The sequence below is a fragment of the Dipodomys spectabilis genome, unplaced genomic scaffold (assembly GCF_019054845.1).
Source record: "Dipodomys spectabilis isolate Male_0828 unplaced genomic scaffold, ASM1905484v1 ptg000065l, whole genome shotgun sequence".
In the NCBI taxonomy this organism is placed as follows: domain Eukaryota; kingdom Metazoa; phylum Chordata; class Mammalia; order Rodentia; family Heteromyidae; genus Dipodomys; species Dipodomys spectabilis.
In genome coordinates, this window is record NW_024870742.1 from 192118 (window position 1) to 208241 (window position 16124).

Below are 16124 nucleotides of genomic sequence, written 5' to 3' on the forward strand. Positions count from 1 at the left end.
TGTAAATATGTGAAATTTATGTAATCACCTAATCTCAATTAAATAAAAAAAGTGAGAGAAGGGATGGGTTAAGAGAGTGACAATGTTGTCAGACACTTTGTACTCATATACTATTTTGTAGAATGGGAACTTCTTTGTACAACTACTTAAAGATAATTATAAAAAATAAACTAAAGGATTAGCTGGTTTGGGTCTAGGAAGGTGGCTCAGTGGTAGAGCGCTTGCCTTGCATGCCTGAGGCCCTGGGTTCGATTTCTCAGCACCACTTAAGCAGAAAGAAAAAACCTGGAAATGGCGCTGTGGCTCAAGTGGTAGAGTGCTAGCTTTGAGCTGAAGAGCTGAGGGACAGCGCCCAGGCCCAGAGTTCAGTCCCTACGACTGGACCCCTCCCAAAAAAAAGAATTAGCTGGTTATGTTGGACATAATTACATCAGTTTGCTTTAAAAAATGACAAAGATTCCTTTTTCACTTTCAACATACTGTTGGATAGAATGGCATGAGAAGTGATTTGGTAATAGAACCTGGCGTTGCTCTTCATTTTACTGTATGAAACAGAATGCACTACCAAGAGAAAGGAAAAGTGTGTGCTTAAAGTGAGGTACTTTCTGTACTAACTGCTGTGACAAGTAACAGATCGCTGTCTGCCCAGAGATCCCCGTGGACCTGAGCTCTGCATGATATGCATGGTTGTATAGCCTCTGCTGGGTCACAAGTGTGGATTCAATAGCTCATGCTTTTTCTTTAGGGAGAAGTTGGGGAATAAAGGCTCCAGCAGCAGGCTTGTCCCTGTCACTCATTTTCTCTGCCCTGTCTCAAGACTCCTGGGCTCCCAGACTTGATGCAACCACCCTGGGAGGAAACGTGAGCTCAGTGTGTCCTGTGGACATACCCAATGTTTTACTCTCTGTGGGGAAGCAGTCACCATAGGCTCTATTCACTGGCATCTCCGGTGTCTAAAGTGAGGTCCCCAGTACCTCCCCTGCCTGATTCTGTGTGTTTTTCCAAGGTGGGTTTTATTTTATACTCTGTGTGATGGTCATTTATGTTCTAACTTCACATGGCTGTGGCTCATTGCTCTGTGTTGCTCCTGGTGCACATGGACTCTGTGACAGGTAGGGTGACCAATGAGCATGGGGTACCCAGCAGCTGTCAGACACTGAAGTGGAACTAGCCAGGCATCCAGGATGAGGAGCCTTGCTCTTAGTAGTTGGAGTCATTACATTGCTCTTGGCCCTAGTGTCCTGGGTTGGCTGTGCTGGTCTTGGTTGGCAGGTCAGTATCCCATTCATGGGGCTAGGAGACCTGGTAAGGCCAAAGAGCTATGTTCCTAGGGATCTTATTTATTTATTTATATACTTATTTATTTATTTACTTATTATTGTCGGTCATGGGGCTTGAACTTTGGTACTATGCCTGTCCCTGTACTCTTCAGCTCAAGGCGAGTGATCTATCATTTGAGCCACTGTGCCACTTCTAGTTTTCTAGTAGCTAATTGGAGATAGGAGTCTCATGGACTTTCCTGCCCAGGCTGGCTTTGAACTGTGATCCTCAGATCTTACCCTCCTAAGTAGCTAGGATTACAGGTGTGAGCCATCAGCACCCAGCCTAGGGATCTTATAAGGACATCTGAGCAGAAATTTGGGTGAAATGGATTAGAGGCCGAATGGTAGAATGCAGAGCATGGTGTCAGGCTGGCTGGCAGGCAGGGCTGGCAGCTGCAAAGCGTTTTCCTGTGGGAGCAGATTACGGTTCTATGGCAGTGTGGGCCAGCTGCCTGACTCCTGCCACTTGGGTGTCTTTTTCTCCTGCTCCTGATAAGCTGTTGATTTTGCCTTCTCATTTCATTGTTTGTTCATGTCATTGTAAATTGGCCTCTGCTATTCTTTCTTGGCTACCCTGTAGTTCACATGCCACCTGCTGGCTGTTCCTCTTCTTACTCTTCAGTATTTTTCAGTTTTAATCAGGGCTACAAGAAGATTTGCAGCACAATCTTAGCACACTGATCCCTCAGCATAGAGGGGAGGGGTGAAGGCAGTATCCTGCAGATTTTAGGAAGTTGATGTTTGGAAGGCAAATGTTGCCCCCTGCCCATTGTACTCTGGTCCCATAGAATATCAGTGGTCTTGGGGCACACTCTTTTAGATGTTACCATTTTCCTTCTTTGAGACCCAGTTTGCTGAATGCCTGCTGCTTGCTGGGCTTGCTGACTCAGTGACTTGGTGTCTGTCCCAGATGCAGTGGGTGTGGGTCCTGAAAGGTCTCTTCCCCTAGAATTTGTATGGTGCCTGTGTAATCTGGGCTCCCACTTGTCTTTATGTAGTCACTGCACTACACACGCTGAGCTGTGGGTGAACAAGGGAGGGGAAGTACACCATGCATCCTGTATCAAGCATTGATGGAGCCTCATCCAAAGGCCATTAAGTCTTTCGGAAGAGCAGTTCTTTTACCAGAGCATTACCAACAGCCAGAAGTGGATGTTGTTGAGTTTTCTGCCATTGTGATCTCTATGGCTTGACCTGTGTTACCGATGAAACACATCTTGAAGTAGTGTTGACTGAATTGACTGTCTTGCATAATGTTCTTGGTTCTGTGGAGCTAGAGGTTGGACCTGCTGATGAAGCTTGTGCTGCTTCTGCTTGGGCTGGTGTCCTAGAGACAGCAAACTTCCTGAGTCATTCTCAATGGCAGGAGATGGGATGGGCCATATTAATATTCAACTAAATGTCCTTATCTCAGAACAAACAGAATGTTTTCTTTAGGGCTGTTTGTAGGATTGTGGATCTGGTTTTTGACAGCCCTTGATCAGGATCATGTGTCACAATATAGTGGTGGTGTTCCTGTGTGTGAAAAATGCTGGGGCTTGGACCCAGTGCCTTCTGCACTCTGAGCACTCTACCACTGAGCCTTAGTGGATGGATAAGAAGGTCTTTTGGCTGGCTAGGCAGCAGGGTAACTTTTTCCATGACAAGCAAAGAGCTTGCAGAGTGTCAGTAGGAAGTTATTCAGAAGGAGCATGTATTTGCTTGCATTTCCATTATAGGATTATCAGGGAAGGCTGTTACGCCTTATCTTCCCCATCTTTTGATCCGTTTAAGGTTTTAGAGGCAGGTTACCATCTATCAGTATTTGTAGATGAATGTGTCTCCATCCGGTTCACTTCTGAGTGGAATTTGATTATAGTGTTCAGAAACTTGGTTCTTTTGCAACTCTGAGCCTGTGTGTTTTGGCTGAGTCTGATAACAGTCCCCCTGGTTCTGAAGATAAGGCAGTTGTTCGGCTGCTGTCCTGCATGGGGCTCAGAAGGCCTGACCACAGGCTTTCTGCTCTTAGTTCTCACTAATGTTTGGAGGCCCAGGCACTAGGCACCCTGTGCATACCCCCGAAAGCTGCCTTTACCTCTGGCATTGGCTGAGCCTTCAGTCACAGTCAGTCAACATAGTGACCATGAGGGATGGGCACTAAGCTTATAGAGATTGTGAAGAATCAGGATTAAGAAGCTTGTGCTGGAATTCCAGAGACTCTGCAATTTGCGGTTCCTCTGCTTTGCTGGAAATACAGGTCTCACTTTGCCAAGTTGGTGAAGGGATTAGGGCCTCTTATGAACAGTCTGGGTTCTGGGGTTCAGCATTGTCTCCTGTGTCCAGATTGGCAATGAGTGAATGAGAGCCATCTGTGTCTGTGGACATGTGCTTCCTTTAGCACTGAGCTTGGAGTATAACAAGCAACATGTGACTTCTCCCTAACAGACAAGGATATTATCACAGCTTTGTACCAGAACTTGAGCTCTGGCTTAATCTGCTCCAATGTGTTAGAAATAGGACTTGAACACAGGCCTGTATGTCTTCAGAGTTTTTGTGCTTCACCCAATGGGAGAGTCCATGTTACTGAGGAGCTGAGCCTTTTCTGCTCATTTCTGTTCCTCAGCAATGACCTTTGGTCAGTGTATCCTGAGCACTTGGCTATGCAGCCTTCCTCTGTGCACTGTCAGGTAGTCTGTAGAACCACCTAGTGATAAGGTACTGAGTGATGTGGGCACAGGTACTGTGGCGTGTCAATCTGCTTGGCCACTTTATTTAACCCTGCTGGGTTCTTCAGAAGACCCATCAAGTCAGCCTCCAATTGCTACTACCCAAGCCACAAAGTAAACTCACTCTGACCTCCTAATGGTGGCAGTTGGTTGGCAAATCTATTGTTGTCACTGAGTCACTTGAAACCTGGTTTTCTTTGGATGCTTACAGAACCTCCTTAGGTCCATACTGGGCCATTCTTCTGGGGATGCTTTTAGGGAGGAGATGCATTCTTGTCTAGCAAAGGGGCCTTAGGATGTGGGTAGGAGGTGGTAGCTCATGACCTTTCACATTTCAGAGACTGTTCACTTGCTTCCCCTGCTGCCTCCCAAAAAGTGATACAGTCACAATTTAGTGCTCCTTGTCCAAAGTATTGAATCCAGAGTATAAAATACCTTGTAGTATAATGAAACCTTGTCACTTTTATTAGCCCATTAGTGTGTGAGTTAAAGCATTCCTTAGCTGTCCTCAGATCAGCTAGACTAGTGACAGGTACGCATAATTAATAATGCTAGGAGGTACCTGTGCCTCTGAATGGCTGTCCATCTGTGCCCACAGTGAAGATTGTGGTGAGCAACTGCTCACGATGGTGTCTAAGCACGCACTGGCCATGTTTGAATCTCAGCTTTGTCCTTGAAAAATTTAGACTCTGAGCAACCTTCAGCTTTTTCTGATTTTGTCACCTCGCACAGTCCAATAAAATGTTCTGGAACATGGCTCACAACTCCATGGTCAGAACACAGAAATACAACCTAACTGCAATGTGAGCAAAAGACTTGTACGGTCAGCTTTGACCACCATCAAATATAGATGACAAACACATGGCAGGGTTTTGGATGCCATTACCTATTTGAAGCACACTGGAGGTGTAACCTCAGACCTCACAAAAATTTGCACTAACAATGTTTGTTATAGTGATATTAGTTAAGATCAGAGAGATTCAGACATTCATCCAATGGCAGCAGAGTGCAAATGGTACACCCACTTTAGAAAAATAGCCTATAAGTGCAGCTTCTCTTTGGCCCAGTGGTTGTTTAACTACCCCTTGCTGGGGTAGTACTAGGAAAAACGAAGGAACAAGATACAGTGAAATCAGCAGTTCCTGCAGTGCTGTCCCTCACAGTCATGCACAGTGTGATTGCATGTGTATGGCAGTACTGAATGGGTGACATTATGAAAAGTAAGTGCACGTTGGCATGAGTTAAAGCAGTAGGAGTGGGACGTTTTCCTTTCAGCAGCATGGCTTCTCTGCATCATGACTGTCTGGTTCAGCATGAGATGATGATTGTGCCAAAACTTTGTCTGATGGTAACAAGCTGGTAAAGTCTTCGTGTGGTCTCCAATGCTTTCCACAGGGGCATGCAGGGCTGTAATTCTTTCAGACTGAAGTTGACACCAGCAACCACAGAATGGAAACCAACGTAGTAATGCAACTGCTAAACTTAGAGCAAGGATCACCTGGCCACAAAGATAAGAAAAGTAGGACTCCACAAAAAAATATTTTCAGAGATATTAACTATCCCAATCACCTGATTTGAGTGGACATCTTATCCAATGCCACAAATCTGTCGTATCTCTGTAGAATTATTACTATTATTATTTCAGTGCCAGTTGTAGAGCTTAAACTCAAGGCCAGGAAACTGTCACGGAGGTTTTGTCCTGAAGGGTGACACTGACTAGCTCTTGAGCCATGTCATTTCTTCTGGGTTTTTTATGTTTAATTGGTGGTAATACTCTGAAGGACTTTCCTTCCTGGGACGCCTCTGTCACATTGCATGTGATAGAATTAGGTGTTGTGATAAAACTCAGTATGGGAGTGGAGCATATATAGGTGTGGAACAAACATTTATGGCTCCTTACTAAAGTCGCTCTGAATATCCCCCTGCTCTTATTCCTGTGAAATTCTTTCTTTTTTCTAATTAAAGACCTTGTCTTTGCTTCAGTGCCCTGAAGGAAGCCACCTATCTTTCACTGAGAATGCAGAGGGTAAACATGGCATGTGATGAACCTTCCTCTAGGAAAGCAGGCCCATGAGGAGCACATTGCAGGATGGCATCCATTGGTGAGCTAAACAATGGCTGGCAGAATTCATGCCTCAGGAGAACCAGTCAGGTTAGTCAGGTTCAGTCAGGGAGGTCAGGAGGTCTATGTCTGGTGGTGCCAGAGGTTCCTTTCTCTGTTTCTGCTCACAGGTGAATGTCTAAGGCCGATGCAGTGCTTTCCACAATGAGATATGCATACCTGTTTTGTTGAGGAAAAGGAAAGATTTTGCTAGGGTTCTTGCAGTCTCTCTGACAGAGATTGGGATTGTCCAACCACTTCCCCCTCACCTCCCTTCCTAAATCTACTGTCCCCCTCCCTCACACACTATTTCCTGCTAGCCATGGACGGGAAATATCCATTGGTGCTGTCTGCAAGGACATTCTAGAGCCTTCTAACCCCTTGGTCTTCCCAGTGCTGTTAGGAGTAAGTAGTCTTGCCAAGATATCCTGATGAATTGTGCAAAAGTCCCTGTGGCAGGAAACCCCAGCATTGGCGCTGTTATTAATTCAAGTGACCTATTTCTTCAGAGCTTGGATGGGTTCTCCAAGCTAGCACAGATTCATCTAGGGAGAGTTCTCCCAGTCGTCCCCCTACGCCATTCTACATTCTCTTCAGTGCTAGCCAGCAGCTCCTTCCAACCTACCTGCCAGGATGCTGGCCAGAAATGCTATCTGAAGACTGTGTGCATTGGTTTGCACACATGCTAGTTGTTTTGTAAGGGCTTGTGTGTGTTAGTTCCAACTGTTCATGTGAGGTCATCAGCAGAAGATAAGACATGGGTTGGCCACGTCTTTAGACAAACAGGCTCTCCCTTCCTCTTTCCCCTTCATGAATCCCTGTGTGTCAGAACTGCTGATAGGACTTTATGTGAACTTTGGGCCCCAGGAATGTCTCCCCAACATGTACCCTCCAGAGTAGTTCTCCTTGCATTGGACTGGGCAACAACTGGAGTATGCCCTTCCCTCTGTATTTTCCTTTGCACTCCTGTCCTCCAAAATTCCCTGCCACCTTGGGAAGATGCCCTGTGAGATCGGTTCTGAGTTCCATTTACTGTTGGGACACAGAGGCCTGTGACCTAAATCAGAGGTACTACTCCTACTAATATGGGCAGATAACAGGCTACCAGCAAAAAGGTAAGGAATCCAGAATAAGGAAGGTTGGATAGCTTCTTGACTGCCAAAAACAAGGAGGCAAAGAGTGGGGAGGTCCTCTGAAGGGTAACTGTTCAAGGATTGTGTTCCCTAGTAGACAGTGCCAGGGGCTGCACCAACTCGAAAATGATTTGGGGCCACGGATTGGAACTTTTTTCCACCAGAGAGATGTCATTGTGTGCCAGTTTTTTTTTTTGAAATTAACAATAAGAACAGTGGAAACAAAGGAAACAGTAGGGAAAGAAGGCAGAGGATTAATGAGTAAGAGGGCAGGCAGGTGTGTGGCGGGGGCTGGTGCAACGTGGGGCTTAGTTCTGGAGCTGTCTGAAGAGCCCTTAGGCAAGATTCCCTGCATGCAGAAGCTTGTGGTCAGTGCATTTGTGGTGATGGCTGTTGCTCTGGTGTCAGTGGAGCTGGAAGATGGCGCAAGCCAGTGCTAACAGCAGTGCCGGCAGAGCTCAGGAGATCAGTCCCCAAAGGATCCACATCAGGCCTTCCACGATGCTGCCTCCCTCCACACACACACACATTCTCCTTCTGGTGTCTCCGCCATACACAACACACAGTATTCTGCCCCTGAATGGCTTTCACCTGTGTGTGTGTTTGTGTGTTTGTACCTAAGGCTAGCTATCCCTTCTTTGGAAGGAACAGCACCAAGCCAGTCGCCTTCACCTGCAGCCTCACCTCCAGATGTTTCCACTGAAATGGGAGGACAGAGACTAGGAACTCCATGGGAGAGCCTCATACAGGCAGATGCAGCCAGCCCTTTCTAGCATGTGTTTATATAACTGCTAGGTCTGAAAAGACAAGGAGTGACATAAGGCCAGAAAGAAGCATTGGTTGGGAGGGGATGGAGAATGCTGTGTGGTAACTGTTGAGGCTATTTGTGGTTATATGGTAGTTTGTGGGCCTGGCACCTTTCAGGCAGCTTCAAGTCCCACAGACTTGCAAGGTTGATGGCTGGAAGTTGAGTGAGTGGGTGCACCTGGGGGCTTGTAAGAGGAGAGATGACAGAGAGGCCAGTGAAGGGATGAAGAGGAGTGAAAGCTGGTTCTGCAAAGACCTACATGTCCACTTGGGTGAGACCTGGGTGTGCTCCAGCTGGCCACATCAGTGAGAGCCTTGCAGGACAAGGATCACCTAGTCACTCACAGGGCCTGTTTGCTGGAGCACCGTGCCTCCATGGGGCCAAAAGGGTTGTGGATACCCCCTGGGCATCTGCAACAAGTACCCTTTGTTACTGTCCATATGGTGTACATGTCCTCCACAATCATGAGAACCATCATCCCATTTTCTCTCCAGGTATGGGCAGAATCTCTTGGCAAAGTAAGACCCATTCCCCTGGAGGCTTGCTGGCAGGAGCTCAGAAAAACTCTACCACTTTTAGAAAGGGGAACTGAGGAGGATCATGGGATTTACACACACACACACACACACACACACACACACACACACACACACACACACACACATACACACGTGTGAAAGCCTACAAAAGGTGAGAAAGGTGTTAGGCCCCTGGCAGCAGAGCTGAGAGGCAGTATTGGGCCCGGGACTGGCTAGGAAGGGACATGTCAGAATTCAGCCAAAGCATGCCAAGTGAAATGCAGTTGGGTAGATGCAGCTCTTGTGATACCTCATTTCACATGTCTGTAGCGAGCTTCTTTCACCTGTGATGAGTGTTTAAACTGGGGGAGTGTTGGATAGTGGGCATGGAGACAGGGCCAGGATTACATTGGCACAGGGCCCTTTTCAGTGATCTCATTTTCAAGGATGTCTGGGGAAGAAAGGAGCGTAGGGCATTGTGGTAATTGCAGAGAAAACTCTGTGTGACTGTGTCTAAGCCTGACCCAGTGTTAGTGTGTTGTGTGGGTACAAGTGTGCACAGACACTCACCCAAGTGAGTGACCAACGCAGGTGCCTAGTGGTCACACTGAGGCAGGTGGAGGGTGAGCTGATGTTTGCCAGCTGGGGTCATCTCCTGTGCACAAGTCTGAAAAGACCAGGGCGGCATGTGGACAGTAAGAAGAATGAGGGTGGGAGGGAGGGGAATGGGGTGGCTGCTGTTGGGGCTGTTTGTGGCCCCGTGGATGCAAATGGGCCTGGCACCTTCCCTGACAGGAACAGAGCCCAAAGACTTGTATTGTTGATGGTAGGTTGGCATGGCATGCTTGTGGGCATGTGGGATGAGAGATGACAGTGAGGCCAGAATTGCCTCCCAGTGTCAAGTGACAAGCTAATCCAAGTGAAGGTTCTGGGACAGCAAGGACCCTGTCCTTTGCTGTCTGTCCCTGTGAGGCCTCCCACCTGTCCCAGAGGGGGAAGGATGATGGGCCTGTATGGGACTCACAGTACTGGGCTGGTCAGTACAAACTTCCATGGAGCTGAGCGATGGGAGCAGTAACTCACCAGCTAATGCCTCCTGCACTGTGTCTAAAATGAAAACTTGAGTCTGGTCGATAAGGATTACTGCCCAGCTTACCTCAATTTCACACCCTCAAAAGTAACCACTGAGGGATCATATCCCATGTACCTTGACAGCAGTGCCTTGTCCTGCTGGGTCTGATACCTCAGGCTTTGGAAAAGGAGGATAAGGATAGTGCAGATTTTCCATGGACCGAGCTTCCAGTTGTGCTTCTGCCACTCTGCTGGTCCTCAGAGCTGACCTATGGGCAAAGGATGTCTATATTCCTGTCCAGTGACCTGGGCCAATTCAACCTGACCACACACAATGGGACCACAGATCTCTACACAGATCAAATGCTTGATTGTATGTAGGTGCAACCTGGAAAAGGCTCATCTGTATGTCTGCTTCCCAAGGGTGGAGGCATCACTCAGAGACTACGAGCACATCTGGTTCAGTGGCCCAATACAAGGCCCTAGCCCCAGACTCCAGTGAGCCCTCAGACGTCCTTTCCCTGTACCTTCCCTCTTCACTTATGCCATGTGCAGAATGCCACCACTCCCTCACGTCCCAACCCTCATGCTCCTGCATCCACAACCCCATACAGCCAAGCCCAATCCTACCTCTGCTACCTCAAACTCAGTTCCCTCACGATTCTCCAAAACCCTTTCAGTCCTAGCCTTGAACACTAATCTCTCTGCCTTTGGTCTCACCCACTGAGCTCACTTAAACCTCAACCTACTCAAGGCTCCTTGTAAACTGTTTACAGCCTCCTGTTCCTCATTCTGCAGTGCAGCTTTCACCACTCGCTACCAGCTATCTTGCTTGTACGCTGCTTACGCAATCTGTCCCCCAAACTCCCTCCCCACTAATGACAAAATGCTATTTCCTAGTGGAAAGAATGCCCTTCAGCCCTTGGTAGGGGTAGGTGAAGTTGCCCACCCCCACTCAAGAGTCTGACCCTGGAGAGCATCTCCATGGCAAACCCACCTGGTGTTTACTACACCATATCATCCCATGACATAAGTGTTCTGCCTGCAGGGCAGATCTTGATGGCATTGGACTAGAATAATTGCATGTCTGAGGTCCAGAATGCCTGACAGCCTACACCTTGGGCTACCTTTTGCCACTAGTGATAAGCAAGTTTGTCAGGACTTACTGTGTCATTTCTCTCCTTCTAGACTCCGAGCTCCTCCAGGACCAGAGACATTTAAGCTTATAAGACAAAAATGCAAAGCCCAGAGGTAGGGACAAACCAAATCTCCACCTTGGGCTGCCAGAAGGAAAGGACCTTCCTCACCTGCACCATGGCCTCCACACCCACTAAGCCAAAAGAGCCAGAGCTGGGTAGCAGCTACCAGGCCATCAGACAGGGCCAAGTCGTCCCTCCAGATAAGTCAGGGCTCTGTTTAGAGAAGGTCTCTGATCTGTCAGCTCACAACCTAACCACCTCAAGTCCAGCTGTAACCATGGGCAGGATCACAGGTAAGCAGGAGGTCCTCAAGAGGGATTTGGCAGCACTCCCTATGAACTGCCCTTGCCTGTGCCAACACACACCACATCATGAAAGCCCCCCCCCCAACTCCAGAGTACATTCTTCAGCAATCCTTACCAACTCTCAATGGCTATGCTTTGGCATAGATCAGAATCCACAGATGCACAGTGTGATCCCCTAGTGCTAGCGATCTCCAGTATCAGAGCAGCAGAGGACATGGCTGGATGTAATCCAGAGATAAGTGCAAATGGGGAAGGAGCCTTGCGACCCTGGCCCCATCTCTGTCCTCAGCTGTGGCTTTGTCAGTCCCTACACATCCACATCTGAACAGCAGATTCCTTGAGGTCCACGGCCTGACTAACAGGTCCAAGGAACTGCCAAAAATACTCTGGTTCTACCTGAGAAGCATGGCTTGTGTTCCTTCTGAGAAGGAACAGACAGGGAAGGGTCCCCTGGCCTAGTGGTGGGGAAGCAGAAGTGATGACTTGGTCCATATCAGTGGACAGACAGATTGGGAAGGTTCAATGGCAGTGCAGGACTGAGGTACTATTGGCGTCTTTCTCATTGTAAAGCACCTTGATCAAGTGGCTAGGTCCTTTCCCTCTGAAAGGAGGACAGGAAACAGAGCTTGTGTCTATGCTGTCCTCAGAATGCTGGGAATTGAACTCAGACACTTTCACACAGTAGAAAACTGCTTTAACCACTGATGTACCTCCTCAGTCGTTGGCTTTCTTTTGAGACAATCTCACTATGAAGTTAAAGTCTGGCCTCCAGCTGCTCTCTACCTATATCTTCCACCTAAGTGCTAGAATTACAGATGTGGCCCAGCCCATCTACTCTTGTGTTCCCCTTGAGATCTGCTTAGAGCCAGGTCATCTTCTAAGTAAGAATTCATCAAGGCAACTTGGATGCAGAAGCATTTCCCTGTCCATCCATGGCTGGCTCAGTCATCTAAGTCTCTACATGAAAGTCAGGCACACATCCATGCTGCGCATCTCCTGGATCTGCCTAAGATGCCACTCCTGTGAATAAAGCAAGGCCTGGTCATTCCCAGAGAGGAAGAAGCCCCAAAGAGTACACTATTGATCCCCTAGTGAGGATGTGGTTAGTAACACAAGCCCTGGACATGTAGACTTGGCACCAAGACCTCAGGTGAGCTTCTTTTGTCCTGAAGTGTGAAGTGGTGGCCTGATTATCTAGCACTTATACCAGTGGGTTGCGAGCCCAGGATGTGGCAGGTAGAAGTGCATGAGGGTACAGCAACAAAGTCCCATTAGGGACTGGCCTAGCCACCCACTTCTTGGTCTAGCACACATAGGTTTTGTGACAGTGTGACAAAAAGGAAGAGGGAACAGAGCCAGCATTCCAAGAGAGGTTTTCTAGGTCTCTGAGGCTCAGCTGTGCTCTCTGCTGGGCAGTGGCCCTCAGGATGTTGGCATAGATGCATTAGAGTCTCTGGTGTGCATGGTACATGAAACACTTTCAGCTTTTGCTGGCTGCAGAGCAGGCCAACCTGCAAGCAGGCATCAGACAGCAGGCACAGCCTGGCACTCAACCAAAGACCCTGATGTAGGCTACCCAAGGTAGAAGGTGAAAGGTAAGAGTGGGTTTTACAGACACACACTGAGTAAGAGATCCTGAGGGAGGAACCCGTCCAGCTGTTGCTCCAACCAGCCCTGCAGTGGATGGTGCTCAAGTCTGAGACTCAATTTAAAGTCGCATGAGCAGAGTACAAATCCATACATTCCAGCCGAGTGACCTTCAACCAATGCCAGTCTTCTCACTTAAGAATAGTAATTCCTCTCTATAAAATGGGCTTATTCACCACTGGCAGCAAGTATGGCGGCCTTTCGGTCATCACCGTCAGCAAAGGCAGCCTGGAATGTGGCCACGCAATGGTGGTGGTGCCCTATGATGACAGGCCACAGTCTCCTTGCCACCATTGGCCAGCACCTGGAAGCCCACTTAGGTACAGTACCCCAGCTCAGCAACAGCCACTGGCCCAGCACACAAGAATTCTCCTTGGGGGATGGGGATGGCAGCGGCGGCTGGAGATGAGCGGCGGGAGCGCGTGAGGAGCAGGCGGACAAGGCTGGAGCGCCAGCCGCAGGGCAGAGGGTGGGGGCGCAAGCACAGCGGGCGGCGGCGAGGTGGCAGCAGAGAAGATGGTGGACAGCGACAGCGGCAGGGAGCGCGGCGGCAGTGGCGGCGGCGGCAGCTGGCAGGGAGGCTTCCAGCCCTTACCCCGTGGTGGCGGCGAGCAGGAGACTCAGGAGCTGGCCTCGAAGCGGCTGGACATCCAGAACAAGCGCTTCTACCTGGACGTGAAGCAGAACGCCAAGGGCCGCTTCCTGAAGATCGCCGAGGTGGGCGCGGGCGGTTCCAAGAGCCGCCTCACACTGTCCATTTTGGTGGCGGCCAAGTTCCGCGACTGGCTGCGCAACTTCATCGAACACTATGGGCAGCTGGGCCCCAGCAGTCCCGAGCAGCTGGCAGTGGGCACAGAGGAGGGCGGCGGGCCAGGCACTCCTCAGTTCAACCACTTTGGAAAGCAGTATGGAGGTTCCTCAAAAGACTTCACATAGAACTCCCCTATGACCCAGCAATCCCACTTTTGGGCATTTACCCAAATATTTATAAACAAGACCACATTAAAGCTACCAGCACAACTATGTTTATTGCAGCATTATTTACCATAGCTAAGATATGGAACCAACCCAGATGCCCCTCAGTAGATGAATGCATCAAGAAAATGTATATATACACAATGGAATTCTATGCCTCCTTCAGAAAGAATGACATTTCCCCATTTGTTAGGAAATGGAAAGGCTTGGAAAAAATTATATTAAGTGAAGTAAGCCAGGCCCAAAGAAACATAGGTCCCATGGTTTCCCTTATTTGCAATATCTAGTACCTCTATGAGTCAAGCGGAAAAGGTCAGATAATGTGATGTTAGGAAAACGAACCCTTAAATATGTATTTTAATGTTTTTTTTTCTTTCATACATGTGTTTCTAACGCATTTATAAGATTATTTCTTTGTTGCTTTGTATGTCCCTCCCCCACAGTGTAACCCCCGCTTTCACTATATTTGATGTCAGTATAAGTTGTGGAGGAGATGGGGACAAACAAGTCGTTTAAGGATTCAGGTGGACCTGTTGCAACCATGAGAAGTACAAAATGTCATGTCAAAAACGAGCTTTACAATGTCGGTGTGGGGGGGTAGTGGGGGGGGAAGGATTGGGTGGGTGGGAGGGGGGAGGTTGGGAAGGGAGGTGAAGGGTAAACAAAGGAGGAGGCTGCAATGCTTGGTAAGAAATGTATGCATTATCCTGCCCATGTAATTGTAACCCCTCTGTACAGTATGTTCTCAAATAAAATAAAATAAAATAAAAAAAAAGAGCGAGTTCCTGGTGCGCAAGAACTGCAAATACTACCTGGATCTCAAGGAGAACCAGCGCGGCCGCTTCCTGCGCATCCGCCAGACCCTCAACCGCAGCGGCGGCGGCTTTGGCACAGGCCCCGGGCCTGGTGGCCTCCAGAGCGGCCAGACCATTGTGCTGCCTGCGCAAGGTCTCATCGAATTCCGACATGCTCACCAAGCTCATCGACGACTAGGGAGGCGAGGAAGACAAGCTGGCCAGAGGCCCAAGAGGCGGTGCCGGCAGCCCGGGAGGGGGGGGGGGCTGTGCGGGGAACTCCTGGAGGGCACCTCTATTACTGTGGACTCCAAACGTTTCTTCTTCAATGTGGGCTGCAACAAGTACGGAGTTTTTCTATGTGTGAGTGAGGTGAAGCCGTCCTACCGCAATGCCATCACCGTGCCCTTCAAGGCCTGGAGCAAGTTTGGTGGCGTCTTCTGCCGGTATGCGGATGAGATGAAAGAAATCCAGGAGCAGCAGAGGGATAAGCTTTATGAGCGTCGTGCTGGGGGGGAGGGTGAGGAGTCCTAAGGGGAGGAGGTGGATGAGGATTGAAATGGCAGCTCTCCCCACTGGCCTCCCCCACCCTGTTACCCGCGCCCCCCATCCCCTATCCCACTGGCTAGTTCCCATTCTTGCTCATTCCCCTGTGAGCTAGTGGAGAGGGAGCCCGGGAGGCCACCAAGGGAGAAAAAAATACCAATAAAATTTAAAAAAAATAACATAGTTAAGAGAAATAACCGTAAGACAACAGTCTTGAGCAGTGAGTAAAGCAGTAAAGTTCCAGAAATTGACAGCAACCTGCAAAGAGAGGACAACAGCATCTCCTCACCTGCAAGAGTCTCAGCTTCTATTTCCCACCCGAGGTTCCTAAGCTCATCTAGATAATCCTGAAGGGGATAGATTTCGAGTCTGGGCCCCTAAACACATCTGACTTACCCAGATCCATCTGTGTATAACAGTTGAATTTGTGTTGTACCTGGGTAAATCTAAAGTATCTCTCCAGGCCTATCCGCCGTTGCAGTGTCTATCCTTCACCTTCATTGTAATCAGCCTTTTGGATCGAGATCTGCACAGAAATTCTTGAGACAGAGAGACCTTTGCAGTTACCCAGTCCTGAGAGTCCAGGTTTATGAAAAGGAATGCAACTTTACACAATCATGGACAAGGCAAAAAAGAATTCAAGAAGCCATCAGCAAATCAAAACAAATTGGATTGTTTTTTAATGGTTTTGCATGGAATCTGGCCCCATGTTTTTTCTTTGCAGAATTGTTTTCCAGGATGCGAAAATTCAAAAGCCAATGCTTGAACTAGAGAATTCATTACTAAAATAGTTTAAAAGTTGGGCAAAAGGAATTTTTTTTTTTCAAAAAATAAAAGCAGTTTTACATTGGGGGTTGCTGAGGTAGGCACAATAAGTCAGGCATAAAGCACAAGGCAAACTCGTTGAGTGGATGGGTTGCTGCTCACTAAAGTTCTTCCCTTGATCTCTAAAGGTGGAGGTCATTACCAAGAAGTGGCATTGGTGTGAATGAGAGCCAGA

At 48.4% G+C, this 16124-nt stretch overlaps 1 pseudogene; it reads left to right on the forward strand.

Annotated features, from left to right (window-relative positions):
- Positions 1-13325: 13325 nt before the first annotated feature.
- LOC122108739 lies at positions 13326-15136 on the forward strand (annotated as a pseudogene).
- The last annotated feature ends 988 nt before the right edge of the window (positions 15137-16124 follow it).